Source organism: Bos indicus x Bos taurus, chromosome 7 (genome assembly GCF_003369695.1).
Source record: "Bos indicus x Bos taurus breed Angus x Brahman F1 hybrid chromosome 7, Bos_hybrid_MaternalHap_v2.0, whole genome shotgun sequence".
Lineage (NCBI taxonomy): Eukaryota > Metazoa > Chordata > Mammalia > Artiodactyla > Bovidae > Bos > Bos indicus x Bos taurus.
Window position 1 is genome coordinate 19,856,531 of NC_040082.1, and position 22,796 is coordinate 19,879,326.

Sequence of the window (22,796 nt, forward strand, 5' to 3'; positions counted from 1 at the left end):
AGTAAGGGTCTTTTAATTTCATGGCTACAGACACCATCTTCAGTGATTTTGGAGTCCCCCAAGATAAAGTCAGCCAGTTTCCACTGTTTCCCCATCTATTTGCCATGAAGTGATGAGACTGGGTGTCATGATCTTAGTTTTCTGAATGTTGAGCTTTATGCCAACTTTTTCACTCTCCTCGTTCACCTTCATCAAGATACTCTTTGGTTCCTCTTCACTTTCTGCCATAAGGGTGGTGTCATCTGCATATCTGAGGTTATTGATATTTCTCCCGACAATCTTGATTCCAGCTTGTGCTTCTTCCAGCCCAGTGCTTCTCATGATGTACTCTGCATATAAGTTAAATAATCAGGGTGACAATATACAGCCGTGACGTATTCCTTTTCTATTTGGAACCAGTCTATTGTTCCATGCCCATGGTGATTCCAAAAAAATCTACACCACTTGTCAAAGTATGTGAAAAATGGAAGTGAAAGTGACAGCCACTCGGTTGTATCCAGCTCTTTGCCACCCCATGCACTATACAGACCATGGAATTCTCCAGGCCAGAATACTGGAGTATAACCTTTCCCTGTCGAAGGATAAATTGACTCAAATTTTCTAAGGGGAAATTTTACCATATATTAAAGAATAAACTTAAGAAAAATCATGACTCTTGATCCAGAAACTCCACTTGTAGGGGTTAATAGAAGATTCATATATTTACAAAAGTGTCTTTGCACCATTCCTGTAATAGGATGAAACATAAGGAGGTTTGGTTAAATATATTATGAAAAAGTCATGGAATAATAAATCATTATAGCAATTAAATTGCTATAGAAAGAGATGTATTATATATTATTAAATTTTAAAAGTAGATAACAGACTAGCATATTCAACCTAATCCCTTATATATGGAAAAACTTCTGAGGACTCCAGAATACTAACTGTGGTTATTTCTAGGCTGTGAGATTATAGATGTCTCAGAGTTTCTTCTATATGCTTATCTACACATTTTTAAATGTCTACAATAAACTTTTGAAACAAAGTATTGCTTTATTTTCTTTCATTTTTCAATACTGTTGAAAAATTATTATAAGGAATTCAAAATGGATTTCCTAAGGGCTTGTACCTACAACATATCTCAAACTAGAAAAATGAAATTTTCAAGTGAATTAAAATCAGAAAAATGTCTGAATGTATTTTCTTTCTCAATTTTTGTTATCCAGTATTTATTTCAAGTGGAAAAACATTTCTCTCTGGGTTCCAAAAAGGATATTTGTAGAATCACCACCATCTGCCAACAGAAATTATAATTGCAAACAATAACTAGGCTGACGCTGAAAACCCTAGAGAGTAAATACTAAAGCCACAATTCACCATGATCCTTGAGCGCAGTCTGTGGAGGTTAGTGGAGATGGCCTCTGTCAAATTCAAGTCAAATAAATGGTAGCAGGCACGTAGGGCTTCCCTGGTGGCTCAGATGGTAAAGAATCTGCCTGCCATGCAGGAGACCCGGGTTTGATCCCTGGGTTAGGAAGATCCCCTGGAGAAGGAAATAACTACCCACTGCAGTATTCTTGCCTGGAGAATCCTCATGGACAGAGGAGCCTGGTGGGCTGCCGTTCATGGGGTTGCAAAGAGTCGGACACGACTGAGGAACTGTCACAACAGTAAGCACGCTGCCTACGCTGAACCCACAGAACTAAGCCCCGAGAATCAGAGTGTGTGATGCAAAGTGCTTGCTGACCAATGACTGTACTGATGTAGCCAAGACCATTCTCGCCAGGAAGGCTGTTTTGTGAGTGCTGGAAGGATGGTGTTTTAGAAGTGAAGAGTGGGTCTGTGGATAATGTGTTACTTCTTTAATCTAAGCCAGGGGTTGCAAAAATGTGATTTGAAAGTTGACTCAGTACTGCAGGTATTTGAAACACTTAGCCGGCTTTAAAAAAAAAAGTTTGAAATCTTATTTAGCTGTTTTCAGGGATAGCACTTTGCAGCTAGCCCAACTCACGAGTTTAATTTATGGGCTCCTATAGGTATAGTTTTTGATCCTTATATCTGAGCTATTCTTGGATCCCTACTGGAAAGGCGACCAGCATTTGTCAAACAAAAAATCCAGAGAAACTGCTCTTTAATTGCCAATATGCAAGTGTCATGCTCTTACATGTTATTTATTTATTTTAGATGTTTTAGGACTTTAATGTCCTTCATATGTTCAACATAAAAAACTGACAATGGGTGAATAACAGGGGAAAAGAGTCTTCAGCAAAGATCTTCCCAAACTCACAGCATCACTGGCCAAACACCATAAAGAAACAGTCATGTGAACAAAGGAAAGAAGAGTTTAACAGAGATTTTTAGTTTAACAGCATAACTGAAAAACAAGGAAACAACCAACCAACCTTTCTTCTACCCACTGAGAGGAATGGAAAAGTGAACCAGGGAGCTTCCAACCCTTGTGAAGTAGCTTTAAAAAGGAAGGGGTAGGGGAGGAACACAGCCGTTGAAATCGTAACACTTCAATGGTTACGGATCCTATCAAATTCTCAAAGTCTGAACATACACCCACATGGACTGTATTATTAGAAAACATAAGTGCATGGAGATATAAACTATTTAGTGTTAAAAACAGACCTTGTTAGATAAACACACAGTATGTCACTTTCATCTCTTTATGAGAATAAGGAAAGATTTCCAGTTTGCCTTTTAGTTTGAACTCCTGAACACTCACCGCATGGATGGTGGTGACCTGAATTAATAGCTGCAGAACCCCAGGAGACCCCCTCACTGCTGTCATCTTGCAAAGGATCAAAATTCAGCACCCAGAGGACCCCACCCCACTCTCCATGCTGTTTGTTTCTAAAAATAATAACCTGCCAATTTGCATAATTAAAGCCACAGGCAGCTTTGAATATGAGATCTAAGCAGAAAGAGTAGCAGTAAAGACAGTATTAGTTAAGAGTTTTCAGAAAAAAGAGAGGGAAGATTTTTTTAAAGGCTTCCAGTTAAAGTCAGAATTAAGTCCCAACAGTTTGGCAGAGCTGTGGATGTGTCGCTGTTTTTCTCTAAAAAAGAAGAATCTACCATATCACTCGAGAAAATGCCATATTTGTTAATATTTTTGTAACCATTCCCAAGTGACTTTCAGCTTCGTTCATTGTTCAAGGGCAGAGTATATACTGGTCAGGATGCGCTCATAGCTGGTGCATCTTCAAAAAATTGGAGATTAAAATGCTCTTACATTTTAATAATGCTAACTTCCACAATTCTCAGGAAATAACTACTAGGTAGGACTTTGCTGGTGGCTCAGGCAGTAAAGAATCTGCCTGCAATGCAGGATACCAGGGTTCAGTCTCTGGGTCAGGAAGATTCCCTGGAGAAGAGAATGGCAGCCCCCTCCAGTATTCTTGCCTAGAGAATCCCATGGACAGAGGAGCCTGGCGGGCTACAGTCCATGGGGTCACAAAGAGTCAGACACGACTAAGCGACTAACACTAGGATTTCCTCCCAGGCCTCTTTCTTAAAGCTTTGTCCTGCTCCTGTTTACCGGCCAGGGACAAAAACAAAGCTAAAAAAGTAGCAAGCCAGTGTAAAAGGAGGTGGGTCTAGGGGGTTGGGAATCAGGAGGAGATCAGGTTCTGCAGGACCCTAATTGCCAGGAGATGGAATTTTGTCTTTATCCTGAAGATAATCAGTGGTTTTTGATAAGGAGATAGAATAAAAATTTGAAAGCAGCCTCTAAATTTCAGAAATGGAATCCGTTCTTGAGAGTTGATTTCAAATAAGAATCTCCACACTTGGAGCACGAGGTCTGGCCTGTCAAGCAATTTCTGTCAGTTTCCAGATTAGTGACGGGTGACTTGGCACCGGGGCTGCTGGGCTGGCAAGAAAGGAGCTCTCGTGTGTCATATCAGGGACTGCCACAGGCACCCGGGGCCACGTGACTTGTCACTTACAGGAGGACACAGCCCGAGACTGTTCCATCCGCCGGCTGCTGAGTCATCCTACTCTGGGAGCTATTTAAACAGAAGTCTCCAGGAGACACACAGTCAACACTGCACTCAGACAATGCCCAGACCTGCGGAAACCATGTCCAGCTTGGACTGCCCACGACACGTGCAAAAACGGTTTCCATCCTCTTCCCGATTTTATCACTCTAGGGGGTTAAGACTTCTGCCTCCTTTCCTCCAAATGGGTCTCTTCAGCCGATAATCCAGGGGCCCCTTGGCCCCAGAGGCCACCAATTCCTGTTTCAAAGTTTCCTCACGGCCTTTCTAGTACAGTATTTCTGTCAAGTCAGCAAACATGGGTTGAGCGCTGGTGATGGGTGAGGCACTGACCTCCAGGTAATGTTGTTGGTTAAAGGATAAATGAGACACGTTCCTTGCCTTTAGAGGCTAAGAGTCTAGTGGGAGAGACTCTTCCAGGCAACTACAATTTACAAAGTGATGGCTCCAAGACAGGTAAGTACAAGGTGATGTTTTGAACCTTAATTTGGGGTGGGGAGGATGTGTGTGCCTGCTCAGTCACTAAGTCGTGTTCTGACTCTTTGGGACCCCATGGACGGCAGCCTGCCAGGCTACCCCGTCCATGGGAAGTGGTAACTACTCTTCTCTAAAAGCTGTCACCCTCCGTGTGTGGCCGTCTGGGAGGAACTGAAGGGATGTGGGAGGCATCAAAGGGATTTGGGAGGATGGGCGTTTCAGAAGGGCTTTGCAAATCAGACAGTATGCTTGCATTTCCACCTGTCTGCCAGCCGTCGCCCGGTTTGACCTGGCCCCGCCGGCTGCTCTGTCTGGCTGTGAGTTCTGTTGATGGTTCTTCTCCCTGCCCACTCTCTAGGTGCTCCCTCCAGCGTGTCAGATGAGGACTCTCTTCACATTTGGCTGTCATCTATCAGCCACGGCTGTCCTGGCCAGAAGCGCTGGATTTGGCTTTCAAGCCCGCTTCCTGGCTTGTCTATCTCCACCACTCCATTAAGGATACCATTTGATATCACGTGTGCTGCGAGCGCTGTTGATGAGAGTACTAAAGTTGCTGGACCTGAGTGACGTCTTTGGGAAGGATGAGACAATGTGCCCATCTGGTTGTTGTGTCCAAATGCCGTACTTACCTTCCAACGGAAAGGTACAGTAAATAAAGGGAAAGGGCAGGACCTTATTTGAAACATTAGATATGAGCTAGGAGCTATCCGAGACGCTATGCAAAAGCTTTTTTTAGTTCTCACAGTAATAGTGTCTGTATATTAGAACCCTATTTTACAGTTTGAGGAAGCTATGGCCCAGAGAGGTTAAGGGATGTATCCAAGGTTACACAGCTCTACAATTTTTTTGTTGAGCATGAATCTGAACACAAGTCTATGTGACTTTGACTCTTATATTCTTTAACCTCCTGGAATAATTCACAGAAAGATCCGTGGAATATTAATACGGTAATAAGATTTCTGATTCTAGTCTGATGATCAGTCTTCTCCGAGTGATATAGGTACATGATGTATAGTACAAGTATCTGAATCTTTGCAACATGAAACCTGTCAAAACAACTTGGAGTAGAAGGAAGCAAGGAACACATAGTAAACTCTAATTCATCAGGTGAAAATATGGATCAATAAATTCCGTTTGCAGAACTACTGAAGAACGAAAGACCCACGGGGAAAAAGATGAGGGGGGAAATCTGTTTTTACGACTTGTTGATATCTACTGCGTTTTTCCTTAAGCCCCAGAACAATTTACAGCATTGCCAGCAGCATTCAGTACATTCAGAACAGGATCACTTCACCCGCAGCTGAACGAGGGCCATGCTTGGGACAGCTCTGAGACGAGCCTTCCAGCAGACATGCCAGGGAGTAAGCCAGGGTCAGTGAGCGAAGAGAAGAGTAGGGCCATTTAAAGCAACACAGTTTATGTAAGTGTGATCTAATTGCTTCCACTGGAAATGGGTCAGATTTGAGTCAAGAGGACCATAGGCTTTAATGACCCCAGTGAAATCACATTATGGCTTTTCTTTCCATCTCCTCAGAGAATACAGCCCTCTGATGAAATCGAGATGCTTGGATTCATTATAATCTACCGGGTTTCCCACTCCCTTCTTGCTTTTTCTTAGTTGACTTGCTTTTTATCTTTTTCATTTCAGTTAAACCCATTAAACTCAACAGGATATATCAGACGACAGACAAGAATAAATGGACTATGGGGAATAGGGGGAAAGTATGGGATAAAGAAATAGGTCTTTTTCTCCTGTCAGAGCCATGATTCAGTTCTGACTCAAAAGGAAGTGTGCCACCTACTGAATCACGGAAACCACTTCCTGTAGCTGTTTGGTTTATTCTGGAAGGGCAGCAGGCCAAGAACTACCCTGCCCTGACCCTGACTGACTCTCCGGAGCCAAGGCGTTCACAGCTTGAGGTGGTTTGGCCTCAGACTCTGAGAACATATTAAATGACAAGTGTTTCGTATCCTAGCAAGGATTCTTCAGCAACATGAAAACGAGCATGGGCTATTTGCAAACCAAGTGTATCATTACTCAACCTCCATATCCTTACTGTTTCACAAGTTAAGTGCTCTGGATGACCACTCTCAGGATCTGAATGCAGACTGGTTCTGTGTTTCCTAAGGGCAACTTGGGCAGCCTGTAGCGTGGCATTTCCCCAGATGAAGTGGCAAGAGTACCCTTCCATCAGTGCAGCAACACTAGATTTGTATTCATTCATTCAATGTGTTCTGGAGCACGTGTTCAGGGCTACAGACCGTGCTGGGGTAGGAGTAGAGGATACAGGGGCAAACAAGACCTTCCAGCTCCTGACCTTATGACACTGATGTTTTATGCTTTACGGAAATTATACTCTCCCTCTAGAGGCGGGGGCTGTGCTTTGTAAACCATGAAAAGGAACATCAACTAAAGGAAAACTGTATTCCTCTCTACCCACAGAACGTTTCTGACACCAAGATGTGTGGGTTTTTCCACACCAAGAAATTCTCCAGTTCTTGGCAAACACTGAGTATCCTACAGTTCAACTCAATTCTGTCTGGAGTTACAGTCCAGAACCCTCAGATTAAGGGCTCAGTCCCATAAGAGGAGCTCCAACTTCAGACACCAAGTTCTAGTTGTCACCTGTATGTCTGACTAACTGGCTGTACGGAGCATTTCCGTGATCCCCTCCTCAGGTTTGATAATTTGCCAGAATGGCTTACAGAAGTCAGAAAGAACAGTTACGCTTACTGGTTTATTATAAAGGGTACCACTCAGGAATAGCCAGATGGGAGAGTGACATGGGGCAAGGTTTGGGGATGGAGGGGTGAGCAATGGAGCTTCCATATCCTCTCTGGACACATCCCTTCCTTAGTGCCCTGATTTGTTCACAACCTAGTAGCTTTCCACAGTTTAGGATATTTATGGAGATTCCATTATGTAGTTATGATTGACTAAATCATTGATGTATGGTGACTGAGTCCATTTCCAGTCCCTTGACCCTCTCTAGACATCAGGGAATGGGGTTAAAAGTTCCAACCCTCTAATCATATGGTTGCATCCACTGGTAATCAGCCCCCACCCTGCAAGAGTTACCTGTGTCTCAACTCAAGTATGGTTGAAAGGAGCTTACTGTGAATTGCAAAAGATGTTCCTAGTACCACTATCACTTAGGAAACTCCAAGAGTTTTAAGTGCTCTGGGCCAGAAACTAGGGAGGAAAACCAAAATAAATATTTCTTCTTCTTTTTCGGGGGGGGGCGGGGGTGGTCAGGGGGACTGTACCACGTGGCACTCAGAAACTTAGTTCCTCAACCAGGGATGGAACCCCTAACCCCTGCTGTAGAAACAAGAAATCTTAACCATTGGACTATAGGGAGGTTCCTATATTTCTTATTATATCACAACATCTAGCACTGGGCCTTGCATGAAGCAGGGCCCTCAATACTTGTTTGTTGAGAAAATATTTGAAAGAAGGAAGAATGAATAAAAGAAAGAAGGAGGGGGAAAATCTATTACTTTTTGTTGTATTTGGAAGTAACGATGAAAGCATTAATTTTTTTTTCTTCTATAATGAGAATTTCAAATAGACTACAGATTCCTGATCCACTATAGGTGGATCTGAAAGTCTCCTGTGACTGAAGACCCTTGTGGGCTCTTAACCAGGAAAGTTCTGGAATCAAGAAGGCCCATTCTGAGATCAGGTCAACACTGTAAGCCCTGAGAACCCCCTCCGAGACTGAAAGGCTCTTTGTTCTCCTCCTTGGAAAGGGCCATAATCCCTAAAGACAGAGAATCTATTATTCCTGGGATGGTCCATGCCCAACAGGTGTATCAAAGAACGGTTGCAAATCTGTGTTACATTAAGCAAACAGTTTACCCACTTCATAAAAGAGTTGTGAGAATTCAGCACAATTATGTCTAGAATGGTGCCTGACCCACAGAAGGCTCCTCGTAAATAGAAGGCATCACAACTGCAACTTTTCTTACTATCAGTGCCATCAATTTTCCCACGACTATTACTTGTGCTGTGTGCTCTAACGCTCAGTCGTGTCTGACTCTTTTGCGACCCCATGGACTGTAGCCTGCCAGGCTCCTCTGTCCATGGGATTTCCCAGGCCAGAATATTGGAGTGGGTTACCATTTCTCCTCCAGGGGCTCTTACTGACCTAGGGATCAAATCCGTGTCTCTTGCCTCTCCTGCATTGGCAGGTGGATTCTTTACCACTAAGCCACCTGGGAAGCCCACTACTATTACTTAGGTTGCCTGTATAAAGCCAACAATTTTTCCAAGTATGACCAGTAGTCTTCTGTTTAATCATAGAAGTCTATGGTTCAGAGTGTCTCATCTTTTCTAGACCCATATTCTTTTCTGAAAAATCTAAAAACCCAATATTGACCTCCCAGTTGAAAATCCTAGTCAAGAAGATGTTGTCTAGGTTACTTAGAATGCTTAATTTATGAGAGCAATATTTTTTCCCAAACATAAAGTTATATCACTGAATGTTTTTTTAAATGATATGTAACTCAAATATAAGTAGTGTTCAGAGATAAACAGGCATATTAAAAATTTTAAGAATTTATTTGAACAAGTGAAATTCACTCAGTCATGTCCGACTCTTTGTTGACCCCATGTACTGCACAGTCCATGAAATTCTCCAGGCCAGAATAACGGAGTGGGTAGCCTTTGCCTTCTCCAGGGGATCTTCCCAACCCAGGGATCAAGCCAGGGTCTCCTGCATTGCAGGCGGATTCTTCACCAACTGAGCTACCAGGGAAGCCCTAAAGATGAGACTAAACGGAGCAGCATCAAACCAGAAGTGGTTAGGAGTACTCCGCCAATAAGGAGGCAGGGAAAGACTTCTACAGAAAAGAGGTGCAAGACAGCAAGGAAATTATTGGCTATAGATTAAGTTTTTGCATTATTTGAAAAAGCCTGGTTGGCTGTTTGTGACTGGGTGTCCTTAGGTTTTGATTTCTTAACCTTGAGGCATTTACAGGCTTATGTTTTTGTTTACTTACTAAGATGCTAAGGCATTAGAACCACCTCAGATTAATGGCCTCCTGATTTAATTAAGCAAGTTGTTTTGCCCCTGCCCCAAGGTCTACTTCCTACACAGTTAGCTCAGATGGTAAAGAATCTGGTTGCAATGCAGGTGACCTGGGTTCGATCTCTGGGTTGGGAAGATCCCTTGGAGAGGGGCATGACTACCCACTTCATTATTCTTGCCTAGAGAATCTCATGGACAGAGGAGCCTGGCAGACTACCATCCATGTGGTTGCAAAGAGTTGGACACAACTGATCAACTAATTAAAAAAAAAAAGAAGAGGACATTTTTTTTTTTAAGAAGCAAAAGAGGAGAAGAAAAGATACAAGTGGGGATAAAAGACCCCCACCAAAAATACTGAAGAGCAATGAAAGTTTTATCAGAGTTTTCTTAAGGACTGCTGAGGCATTTGTACTGTACCTCACACCACAAAGATAACAAACGTCTTGTTGAAACCTTGACCATTTTCACTCAGGGTTTCTCTTTCTGTAGAAATCCCAACATCCCTTCATGCAGATTCTTCCTTACCTAGGTGACACTTTTCCTCCCCTGTTTCCTCCACAGCACCTCAGAGAGTGCCCCCCCGCTTTCACAAAGATCAATTTAACCTCTCTGCCCCCCTATCACGTCATCTGGGTCAACAAAGGTCAGGAAATTAGATCCTAGTTCGTTGTTCAGTCGCTCAGTCATGTCCGACTCTTTGCGGCCCCATGAACTGCAGCAAGCTTTCCCCAAATGAGACATTATAGTCGCCAACAATATTAAAGCAATTACAGCAAGCAAATAAATTACTTCACAAAAGAGTCTCAGAAGCCCAGCAACAATTTAAGCCCTCTTTTGCATGTACAGTTTTGATACTGGTTTTGTTCGCTCACTGATGTATCCCAAGTGCCTATAAGAATAACTGGCATAAATATGTATTGAATAAATTAGTTTGAGACCTAACATTTCAAGTGAAACAAAATACCATTAGATTATCTTTTCTATTTTTTTCTCTTTAATAATGTGTGTGAGACAAGTTGTCACACATGTATCCATAGGAAAGAATACAAGTTTCTGTCATTAATATTTTATTATGTCACTTTAGGTCAAATATTACAAAAGATTATATTGAACTTTTGACCAACCTATCTACTTTTTCCCATTGGAATATTGGCCCAACTAAGAAATAACATCAAGGAAAAATTATTTTTTGGCAGAAAAATGTCCTCTCTAAATTCTTATGTGTTTTGTTTTGATTTTTCCTTAGTGACTGGAGGTCAGTTTCAATCCACTAAAGCACAGATTCCAAATTTTCAATCTGGTTTTCTTGAGTACAGACCATGTGCCAAGAATGAGGCAATGACACAACATTACTACCAAGACAGACACACAGACCCCGAGTCCAAGGCATGTTCCAGTGACTTGTAAGCTTCTCCCTACTCAAGTTGACTCCCCAAATCACACTTTTTAGTTTCAAGTGGATCTATTCTCCCTCTCTGTAGCCAATTCTTGTGAAATGTTTTGTCTAATGCACTGGTCAGGGTGTTCCAGACCCTAAAAGATATCACAATGGGGGACTTCCCTGGTGGGCCAGTGGTTAAGACTTTGTGCTTCAGATGCAAGGGGTGGAGGTTCAGTCCCTGGGTTGGGGAACTAAGACCCCACGTGCTGCCTGGAATGGCCAAAACCATAAAAATATTTTAAAAAGAGATAGACCATGTGTCCTCTATGGATCCTTTCTTGCTTCCTTTGAAAACTTGGATTTTAATATGCTTGTAAGTGAATCAGTGACTATAAGTGTAATTATCAAAGAAATAATACTTTTGTTTTAGCCCAGTAAAAAAAGGAGCTAAGTATTTTTGGCAACCCCCAAAGAATCCCATGTTATTACATATGTGATGTTGAAGAAAAGCAGTGCCCCAAAGGAACGGTGGCATGCCCGACAACCAAAGGGACAGACGTCCACCACAGTAATATAAGCACCAGGCTTGGATGAGACCCATCTCTGCTATAAGACCGGGGACAATTCACTTAATATGAACCTTCACTTCTGTTATGACTCAAGTATTGCTATACTTATGCACTTATTTTGTAACTCTACTTAGTAAAGTTAACTGTGTCTGTTTTTCCATGAGTCTTCAACACTCAGAATAATCTTTTCCTATTATAGCCACATTTTCTATCATTGATAGAGATATTCACCTGGTTATTTTGGTTTCTCTAATCCTGCTGTTGAGAACACCTCCAAGGGAGCTTTCGGTCAGGAACTGACCATGGCATTTAAGGTCACGTGCTCTTGGTAAAGAGGGAGAATTTGAAAAGAAACCAACATCAAACCACCTATAATATATATTTTAAAAAATTTGGACCTAGTTACTTCCCTGATAATGATATTTAATTCATATTTGGTATGTCCTTAATACTGTAAGCTTTTTTTTTTTAATGCATCACCTCATTTATTTCTTATAGTAATCCATTGAAATCAGATATCAGGGTGTTTGGGGCTTCCCTGGTGGCTCACTGACAAAGAATCCAACTGCCAATAAGGGAGACCCAGTTTCAATCCCTGGGTTGGAAATCCCCTGGAGAATGAAACGGCAACCCACTCCAGTATTCTTGCCTGGGAAATCCCATGGAAAGAGGAGCTTGGAGGGCTACAGTCCATGGCATCACAAAAGAGTTGGGCCTGACTTAGCAACTAAATAACAACAGTCAGGGTGTTTGACTATAAGTGATAGGGAAAAAACAAAAAACGAACTTCAACTGACAAACAATAAGGGCATTTGTTGGCTCACGTGGCTGGTAGTCTAGAGAGAGGGTAGCTTCAGGTTTGGTTTATGGATCCAGTGGCTTTACGTCGTCACCAGATCCGAGGTTCTGTCTCTGTCCTGACATCCAGGGGTGGATCCCTCCAAACACCAATTCCCCTCTGTAGGATGGCCATCAACAGGAAATCTGCTTCCATATTTATATCTAGCAAAGGGGAGTGAGTGTCCCCACATGCAATGAAAAAAATGAAAAAAACTGCCCTCTCCTCTTCACGATCTGCCTAACTTGTCAGCTGCTTAGCTCTGAAACAGAAAGTGTTGGGAATAACAGTCAGGGGAAGGAGGAACATTATGGCATAATTGACTCAGCTTCCTGAATCTATCCTGGTGGACCTGGATGAATTAGAATATATTCCTGGAGCTGGGGCAGTTTTCTGAACCACGCTGCCTATTACACAGTGAAAGAGGAATGGAGCAAATCTGGGGTGGGGGGCGGGGCAACTACAATGTGCATTACAGGTAAAACACTGCTGTTTCCTAATTTACAGATGAGAAAACAGGCATAGAAGAGGAAAGAGAAGCAACGCCCAAGATCATAATTGAATCTTGAAAGTCTATCTCTACCGTAACAAATTATCTTTCATGTATATTTCTCGGAAGATTATGATATATAGGAAGAATTAAGGGAAAAACAGGGCTTCCCAGGTGGCACTAGTGTTAAAGAACCTGCGTGCTAATGCATGAGATGTAAGAGACGTAAGTTTGACCCCTGGGTTGGGAAGATTCCTCTGGAGGAGGGCATGGCAGCCCACTCCAGTAGTCTTGCCTGGAGAATCCCATGGACAAAGGAGCCTGGTGGGCTCCATAGTGTTGACAGAGTCGGACACGACTGAAGCCACTTAGCACACATGCAAGGGAAAGACCAAAGCACTAGGCGTCAAAAGATGAGATTACAGTATTTCCCCTGCCCAATTACTTGCTGTATAACTTCTGTGAAAATGAGAATTATAAAACCTCCTTACTGAAGTAGGAGCAAATATTCAGATAGAAACCTTTCAGAAGAGTGGCATTACTTGGGAACTTGTTTGAAGCACAAATCCTCTGCCCTACCCCAGAACCACTTAATCAGAAGTTCTGAGGCTGGAGTCCAGTGATAAATACTTCATTAATAACAAGCCCTCCAGGTGATTTTGATGGTTGCTAAAATTTGAGAACTGCTGGTCACACACCTTGCTTGGTGCCTAAGTTTTATTTGTTGTTAACTGTTCTAAAGACATTGAGTATATTGACTTCTATCTCTAAGAGTTTACAATTTAGGGAAAGACAGAGTTCTTTATCAGGTTCTTTAATATAGGACTGTACTGTTTGATAAATGCTCCAATACAGGTGTAATTTGCTTTGAAAGCTTATAAAGGGTTGAATCTATTTCTAACAAGATGAATCGCAAAAGGCTTTATAGAACAGGCAAAAAACAGATAGGGGAGCATAGCTAGGAACTAAAAGCAGCAGGGATATTTAAATTTTCAGTGGTTACAACAAAGTTATATCTAAAAAGTTAAAATACAGTTGACCCTTGAACGATGTGACAGTTGGCAATGCTGGCCCTCTGCACAAAAATTCGAGTATAACTTACACCTATGCCCCTAGAAACTAGGCCCCACGTCCTCAGATTCAACCAGCCCAGAACTGTCTAGTAGTATAGTATTTACTATTGGAAAAATTTACATATAAGTGATTCCTCACATTTCAAACCTGTGCTGTTCAAGGGTCGACTGTGTAACAATATGAACTAATATATTAGAGGCTTCACATATATAGAAATAAAAACCTATCGGAAGTCAGAAGATGAGGATTTTAGTCCTGAGGTTATTACACTTACCAGCTGGCCCTTAACATTGTTACTTAGTTGCTAAGTCATGTCTGACTCTTTGTGGCCCCATGGACTATATACCCATCCAAGTTCCTCCATCCATGGGATTTCCCAGGCAAGAATACTGGAGTGGGTTGCCATTCCCTTCTCCAGGGGATCTTCCCAACTCAGTCATTGAACCCACATCTCCTGCATTAGCAGGCAGATTCTTTATCACTGAGCCACCAGGGAAGCCTGGCTGTCAATGTGCTGTTTCATAAAATAGAAAAGAGGTTGGACCCCCACCCCTATCCCGTTCTTAACCGGGAAGTTAAAGTAGAGATAGGGCATGTGTAGATTTAAAGATTCTACAAGGAAGTGTAGACACACTCTGGTTAAGAAGCCCCAGACTCAGTGGTCTCTAATTGGTGACCATGTAAAGAATTCTTAAAGAAAAACTAAATATATTAAGAAAGAAGCATGTAAATATCATTAAAAATCTATAAGCCAGATTCTTTTTGTGGTTGTTGTTTCTTAACATCTCTGTAAGTCCTTAGGACCTAAACACTCAATTGATCAAAGGGATACATCTGTATTATGTACCAACTAAAGAGTCTCCTTCCCTGCATGGATCACAAAGTCCTTGGCAACCACTTCCATACCAGACTAGTGAGAATTGTTGTTTTCATTTTCCAGATGGATAAACAGAGGATAAAGGCCTTGTTATGTGTCACACATTTCAGTCACCAAATGAAACACAATGGATGTCAGTCTTCTCGTCCCTTCAACAATAAAGAGCTTTTAAGCTTTTGCAGTCAACAAGAACTTCTGGAAAGATTACACTGGCTGGAAAGTCATATATATGGATGATATCCCCAAATAGGAGAAAAATGAAATTAAAGCTGAGTGTCTAAGCTCACTGACTCTCAGCAGGAAAGACAGAAGAAGGGCAAAGTTTTAGCAAAGAAAGGTTTGAAAGAAAATAAATATAGCTGATTATCAAGTGCTGTTTTTACTCAGTAAAACAAGGGCAAAATTACTCTTCTTTAAGTAGTAATTCTTATCTGTTGATTGAGTCACTCATCCATTCAGTAAATACCTGTTGATTGCCTTTTATGTACCAAGTACTCATCTCTGTATTAGAAATGCAACAATGACCAAAAGCAGATACTAATAATGTATAATGCAGTACGTACTAATACTATATTAATGAATAGTAATAGCTTGCTGAATAAAATGTCGCAACCCAGTATGAACTAACATTCTCTCTGGGGGCTTCCTAGGTGGGCACAATGGTAAAGAATCTGCCTGCCAATGCAAGAGACGTGGGTTCAATCCCTGAATTGCGCAGGTGCCCTGGGGGAGGAAATGGCAACCCACTCCAGTATTCTTGTCTGGAAAATTTCATGGACAAAGGAGCCTGGCACACTACAGTTCATGGGGTCACAAGGAACTGGAGATGACTGAGTGGCTGAACACATACACACTCACCCAACTCTTCTAACTGTACTTCTTTATTTCCTACTCAAATACTGGAAGAGATGTGTAAAACAAAAGAAAAGCTACCTTGATATTGTTTAAACACAAAACAACAGTGTTCTTTCAACTGTGCTTGAGATGGAATAAAACACAAGCACATCTGACATTAACTTTCAATGGCAAATTCATTCTATATATGTTTTTTAAGAGTAAATGCTTTGGGGGCTTTAAAAAACATCTCTTCATCTTTTCAAATGTCAATTTACTCACACTGATGATGCTCTCAGAGGTTAGCAAATCTTTTGAGATAGAAAGTAGGAATAAAGTGATGCAATATTTCTGAGTGTCATGTGATTTCACAATTCCTTTTTCCGTCTGTTTGGATTTCCAAAAAGGAACATGTCAACAAGCTCATGAACTGAAGCTTACAATGACAGAAACAAAACCGTAGAGTTTCCAATATATGAATATAGGTAATCATGTTCTTTGATGGGATGCTGGCTGGCATTAATGTTTGATCTCCTAAGAAACATTAATTTTTCTCTGACAAATTTGCTAGCTTGCTTCATCTGAACACATGAACTGTAAACAATGCCTAATAAGAAAACTTTCTGTTTTCTCCAAGGTCAAAGTTGAAGCAAGTAGAGAGAATTGTTTTTCTTCAGTTCAGTTCAGTTCAGTCACTCAGTCGTGTCTGATTCTTTGCGACCCCATGTATCGCAGCACACCAGGCCTCCCTGTTCATCACCAACTCCCGGAGTTCACTCAGACTCGTGTCTATCGAGTCGGTGATGCCATCCAGCCATCTCATCCTCTGTCGTCCCCTTCTCCTCCTGCCCCCAATCCCTCCCAGCATCAGAATCTTTTCCAATGAGTCAACTCTTTGCATGAGGTGGCAGAAGTATTGGAGTTTCAGCTTTAGCATCATTCCTTCCACAGAACACCTAGGACAGATCTCCTTTAGAATGGACTGGTTGGATCTCCTTGCAGTCCAAGGGACTCTCAAGAGTCTTCTCCAACACCACAGTTCAAAAGCATCAATTCTTCGGCCTTATTTGACATTATTCATTATTCTTGTAGTCAGTATTCTCATAAAGATTTCAAACCTCTTACTGTTAGCACAAAAATGCAGTAAATTTCCAGAGCTAAAATGTAAACTGATGAAATTGGAAATGTATAAAAAGATGGTTATTAACATCTTCCATTCCCAGATATAAAGTGTGAACTTTGTGCTCTCATTGTTAAGACAAAGTCAATGTAACTGTAAACAAGAAAACATATTCTTGTTGCCTCATATTCTACTACTCTAAGCACCTATGAGAATTTTTTCTGGTACTTAAGCCATTAACCTACTTATGCTTTCAAAGTTTCTGTGTGTTTTTTTCAATATTTGTTGAGCATTTCTGGTATGATATAGATGGCTCAGAGGAGCCTGGCACGCTCCAGTCCACGGGGTGGCAAAGAGTTAGACATGACTGAGTGACTCTCTCTCATAGATGGCCCAGTGATAATAGAGAAATGAGGAAGAAAGAAAAAAAATTAAAGTTTTGCAATGGCATTAAGAATAGCAGCAATAAAACATAATTGCTTGGAAATCACAGCCTTGGAGGCAGGTTGGTTAAATAAAATGCGTCATATTTGGTTTGGAGTCAAGAGATGATTGGAATTTGTCTCTATTGAACATTTATTTGGCAAAATTTAGCCAAAGTTTCATGACTCAATATTCAAAATAAAGCGAAAAGAACGTGAAGATGTGAATTAATTTTTAAAAGTAAAATTGTCAATTAAATATAAAGTGGCACAAAAAGATTATATGGAAATGAAATGCAAATTAAGTGTTTTATTGCCAGAAGCAAGACTGAGAAACTGTCATTATTATAATTGCAGAATTCTTCACTGCATATTCTTTCAATATTTTTAGATGTTCTCATCTTTACTACACCACATTGTGCTAATGGGTACCACAACCTGTTGGTTTAGTTTATTCACATCACGGTCCACTTTCCCAAGGAGATTAAGAATTATCCTCCCATACAGTTGTGACCTGATCACAGCAGTTTAAGTCCCGTGCATTTAACACTTCTGCATAAAAAGAAACACCACCATACTAGAATTGCAATGATGATACAATGAATCACATCAGTAGCAAGTTATATGAAGTTTTAAACTTGTTAGAGCAGATATGGTAGTAAAAATAAAATTTCACCTCCCCTAAAACTCTTCTAGTCCCCAAGGCCATGACTTTAAAATAAATGCTGCATGAATTCCTTCCACATCTTGCTAGTGTAAGAGTATTAATACACCTCGCAAAATGTGTAACTCATTAGCAGGTAGTAAGTCAAGCAAAGGAAGCACTCTGGCTGGATGAGTGATTGGTCAGCAAGGCCTGAATCATGGGAGGTTGGTCTCTGGTATATCCTCTTGGTCAAGAAAGTGGGAGGCAGTGGTCCAGTGAGCCAGGAATTGCCTGGCAGCATCAACATCCTGGCTATTGCTCAGGGTAGGTTGCATTTTTTGGCTTTTGCTCTTGAACCAAAAGTTCAAGTATGAAAAGCAGGACTGAAGCCTCTTCTCAGCTAGAGCCAGGATACCCCCAGTTCAGCCAGAAGTTAGTTTAAGGGCGGAGTGGCCCAGCATTCCAGGAGTGGCACATGTCAGCCGGAGGTGTGCCAGGGCTGTGTCCCAACTGCAGAGCTGGGCTTGCCACACATCCTTCACTTGGTTAAAATACTGAATTTCTGGGCAACTGGGCAGAGATGCTGTTGATTCAGAGTCAAGATGCACGCTGAGTCTATGTCTCACCCTTGGGAGGCATGTATGAGAGAAGAGTCAGGCTGTAGCCTGTAGATTTCAGCCCACCTCTCCATCATGTACCTGAAAGCTGCTCCTGGACCCTTTTGTTTTCTCATTCTTCAGAGTAAAGCACTCATGTTCCCCGCCTTGCTCCTTTTGTAAAACCAAAGGCTTCTACAACAGTGGTTCCCGGAGCTGACTCTGCAGCTGAAGGAAGCAAACACCTCTCCACCACTCCTTCTGGCATGACTTGTTCCCTTTCAATGCTGGCATTGATGTTCTTGTTCATAAAATGTAAATATATATATATATATATATTTTAAAACTGCAATGTAGACTGTACTTGCTATGCTAAGTCGCTTCAGTCGTGTCCAACTCTGTGTGACCCCATAGACGGCAGCCCATCAGGCTCCCCCATCCCTGGGATTTTCCAGGCAAGAATCTGGAGTGGGTTGCCATTTCCTTCTCCAATGCATGACAGTGAAAAGTGAAAGTGAAGTTGCTCAGTCATGTCCAACCCTCAGCGACCCCATGGACTACAGCCTACCAGGCTCCTCCGTCCATGGGATTTTCCAGGCAAGAGTACTGGAGTGGGGTGCCATTGCCTTCTCCAGGAAAAAAATCAGAATAGCATAGAGTTGTATAAATCGAAGGTAGAAGTCCATATTATTACCCTCTGTACCCCGCCCCACCCACCCCCGGCCTTGGTGTTTTTCTGGAGAAAATATATGTGTGTGTGTGTGTGTGTGCATGCATGTGCTAAGTCGCTTCAGTCGTGTCCAACTCTTTGCGACCCTATGGACCATATCCAGCCAGGCTCCTTTGTCCATGGGATTCTCCAGGGAAGAATATTAGAGTGGGTTGCCATGCCCTCCTGCAGGGGTCTTCCTGACCCAGGGATCAAATCCGCCTCTCTCGTGTCTCTTGCATTGGCAGGTGAGTTCCTTACCACTAGCACCACCTAGGAAGCCCAGATATATATACACACACACATATACACAAATAAATATACATATATACACACACACATATGCATACATGTAAATGTCTTTATGAGTTTGTGCTTTTGGGGGGTTTATTTTTACAAAAAGGGGCTCTCAGTGTTCTCTTCATCTGCCCCGGGTTCTGGGGCAGCAGGTGGAGGGGATGCCGGGGCAGTGTGCCTCCCTCCTCTTCTTCTCGGCTCGCCCTGCATGATTCTGTGACCTCATGACAGAGGAGAGCCCTCTGGTGTGGCATCCAGGATGCGTCATGCAGCGGAGGCGTGGCCTCTGGCACAAAGAGCATCTGGTTTTCAAAGACGAGTCATGAAGCCAAGAGTCGGGTACTTGGGTTTCAGGGCCCAGCTTAGGCCAGCACCAGACTGACTTTAACCAGCCAGGAGGAGCCATGCTAATGAATTCATGATATGTGATTCAGCTGAAAATGTCAACGATATGAATGCAATGAAATTGGAATGAACCTTCCCAGTGGCTAAAATTTTATGGCTCACTTTTGCACAGCTCTTAGCACAAAAGGCAATTAGAATATATGTGCAAAGTGGCAGCCTGATTAGTTCACAGGCACAGACACACACACACAAATATAGTGCTTTTCACACATCTTAATTGCTTTTCTGCTAAGGAAAGAGAAACTGCAAATCATGAAACTGTGGCATCCTTCATTTTATTAGCAGGTAATATATCCTGAAGACTATTGAAAAATGACAAAAAGATACACATTTACAGGGCAAGTTGAGGTTAAGACACTGCTGATGTTAAGACACTTAACCTAGAAGACAATTATAAAGTATGACTTCACACACACAATATACATATTTCTGTACAGAAATTTTATGAGTTACTATTAGAGATAATGTTTAAGGTTCTTATTTTTTGCATTTCTCTTGCTTTCCCACATCAACCTGTAGGTTAGGGGGAAAATATTGCCTCAGAAAGATCAAAGAAAGAAGAAAAAAAAAAAGAGAAGAGTACCAAAGTAAATTACTCAGTAGCTTTGCTGAATGCTCAGATAGAAAGAATTATCTTGAAAGCCCATATTTACAAAAGAATAAAGGATGTTTTAAGTTCCATAAGACTTGGAGCCCAAGGGAGCCAGAGCCCCAGGGAGCTTCAGTGTAAGGCAGGAAGTGGATAAAATGGCTAGTGTCCTTATCATTAAGATAGGAGATACACGCTTCTCCAGCTTGAAGTGGTGAGAAATTCAAAGGGAGACGTGGTTAGCACCTGAGTCCCTGAGAGGGTGCAGTAGAAGCCCCATAAAGACTTAGGAAGACTAGAGATGGAAAATGTGGGAAATCTTGCCTGTTTGTAGAGTATGCCCAGAGGAAGCTCCAGACATTTCAGAGAAATGTCATGTCCAGCAGGACAACAGAGCATAGTGGATGAGAGAGGATCTGAGCAGTCAGAACTGAGGGGAGTCTCATCCCACACAGGGCATGAGGGGACCCACCAGACCCCCCAGTTCTCAAGAGCACAGGGGTGGCTGACAATAGCCAGGGGGCCCAAAGGAGCCTGGGTTCTGATGAAGAGGATATAGAATTCTGGTCATGACACCTGCAGTACATGGACTGTGAGCATCAGCAGTGGAGACTGGAGGGACAGAGCAGATTGGGTTCTATGCCCACCAAGGCTGCAGGGACGGAGGACGATGGAAGACCAAGGACCACATTCTTACCAGATGTCAAGGTGATATACATGCTTTACTCTCCTCTTTTCAATATCTCATCTCCAGAAAAGGAGAGGGGAAAGAGAGAAAGAGTAATCCTGAGTTAAGTGAGAATTACTCAAAAGAAAATGAGTTTTGAACTACCAAAATGCAGTTTTTCACTGGCAGTGGAAGTAGGGCTAGGCTAAGATTAGTAATAGAGAAACAAAACTGCATGCTGTCATCATGACTGTTAGCCTCCAGCTCTAAGCCTCCCTCTTCTTCAAGGGAACCAGGTAGGCTGTACAGAAGCATTATCTTTGTCTTACAGGAAACCACCAGAAACGAAAAACAAGAATCCACCAGAAGCGGTTGAACCAAGAAGGCTCAAGATGGCAGAAGCTTTGACCTCCAGTGGACCTTGGCTTTATAATAGACTCATTGTAATGCGTTAGCATGCCACAAAACACACCCAGTAGTGCCATGACAGTTAACAATTGTCTTGGCAACAGACGAAAGAACCCTGCAAGGACTGATGGAGTCGTGAATATTTCTCTCTCTCTTTACTCAGTTCCCTCCCTTTTACCTTGACCTTCTTGTATATATGGTGTCTCGGCTCGAGTGGGTTTGAAAGTTGACTTGCAAACTAAGTTCTTCTTTCTCCATTCTCTGGCCATTGAATAAAGCTTGTACTGTTTCAGTCTCAGCAACAGTTTCCTTATTGGCTGTATGTATCCAAACAGAAAAAGAATCGTCCTTGCCAAGACATGAGGCTCTTGTTGGGCTAGGGCCCAAGTGGGGGTCTATATAACCAATTTTGTAACAATGCTATACCGGAGTCTTTGTCTGGAATTACATGCCCAATGGAATACATGAGCTCAGTCATAATATCATAGATTCTAGTGGCAAAAAATAGCTGGATAACCTTGGGCAAATTTTTTTATACAAGATTCTGCTTCAGTTAAACTAAGAATAAAAGTATCTTGTAGCCTTATTGTGAGGATTAAATGAGATACAGGTGTTACCCTAAGACCTGGCATATGGTAAGCCCTTACTAACTAACCCACATCAGTACTCTTGCCTGAAAAATCGCACTGATAGAGGTGGCAGGCTACAGTCCAGGGGGTCACAAAGAGTTGTACGTGACTGAGTGCACGTGCACACACACACACACGCCTTTAGTAAACGTTACTTATCATGATTGTGACAATAATTATCATTGTGCATTTGTTCATTCTGAGTCTGAACTTTTAATTCAGTTCAGTTCAGAAGCTCAGTTGTGTCTGACTCTTTGCCACCCCATGGACTGCAGAACTTTTAATTGGTAGGATTTAATTACCTATTGTACACATAGCATTGCACATCCAGCTACCAAGATTGTAAATGCTAATGAAACAGAAGGGAAGGGGAAAGAACACAATCTTTAAAAGAATGACATAGCCCAAGGACATGACATGAACTGATCAGAACCAGATAGGTCAAAGACAGCAGACGGTCAACTTCCACTTGACTCTGAGCCTCAGTATCTGCTTATTGCAACACATCAGCAAGCTAAGTGACATCCCCACAGGCACTAAGACAGTTCCAAGGTCAACCATAAAGGTCAAAAAGTGGGCAGTGGCCCAATTCCTAGAAATCCCCACCCCATCCCCCAAACGGCTGGAATTCTCCTCTCACTCATGAGCTCATGAAATTACCCATCCTTACAAAAACTGACAAATCTCTACGGTGGGGCCACTTTCTCCTTTTGAGATGGCCCACAATGGCGTGGAGCATGTTTCCC

At 42.1% G+C, this 22,796-nt stretch overlaps 1 long non-coding RNA gene across 1 annotated transcript; it reads left to right on the forward strand.

Moving 5' to 3' along the window:
* Positions 1 to 4,016: 4,016 nt before the first annotated feature.
* Positions 4,017 to 21,719, forward strand: LOC113895007. Its single transcript, XR_003511735.1, has 3 exons — positions 4,017 to 4,445; positions 4,825 to 5,109; positions 21,345 to 21,719. It is a non-coding gene; the product is annotated as an uncharacterized LOC113895007 (long non-coding RNA).
* Positions 21,720 to 22,796: the final 1,077 nt, after the last annotated feature.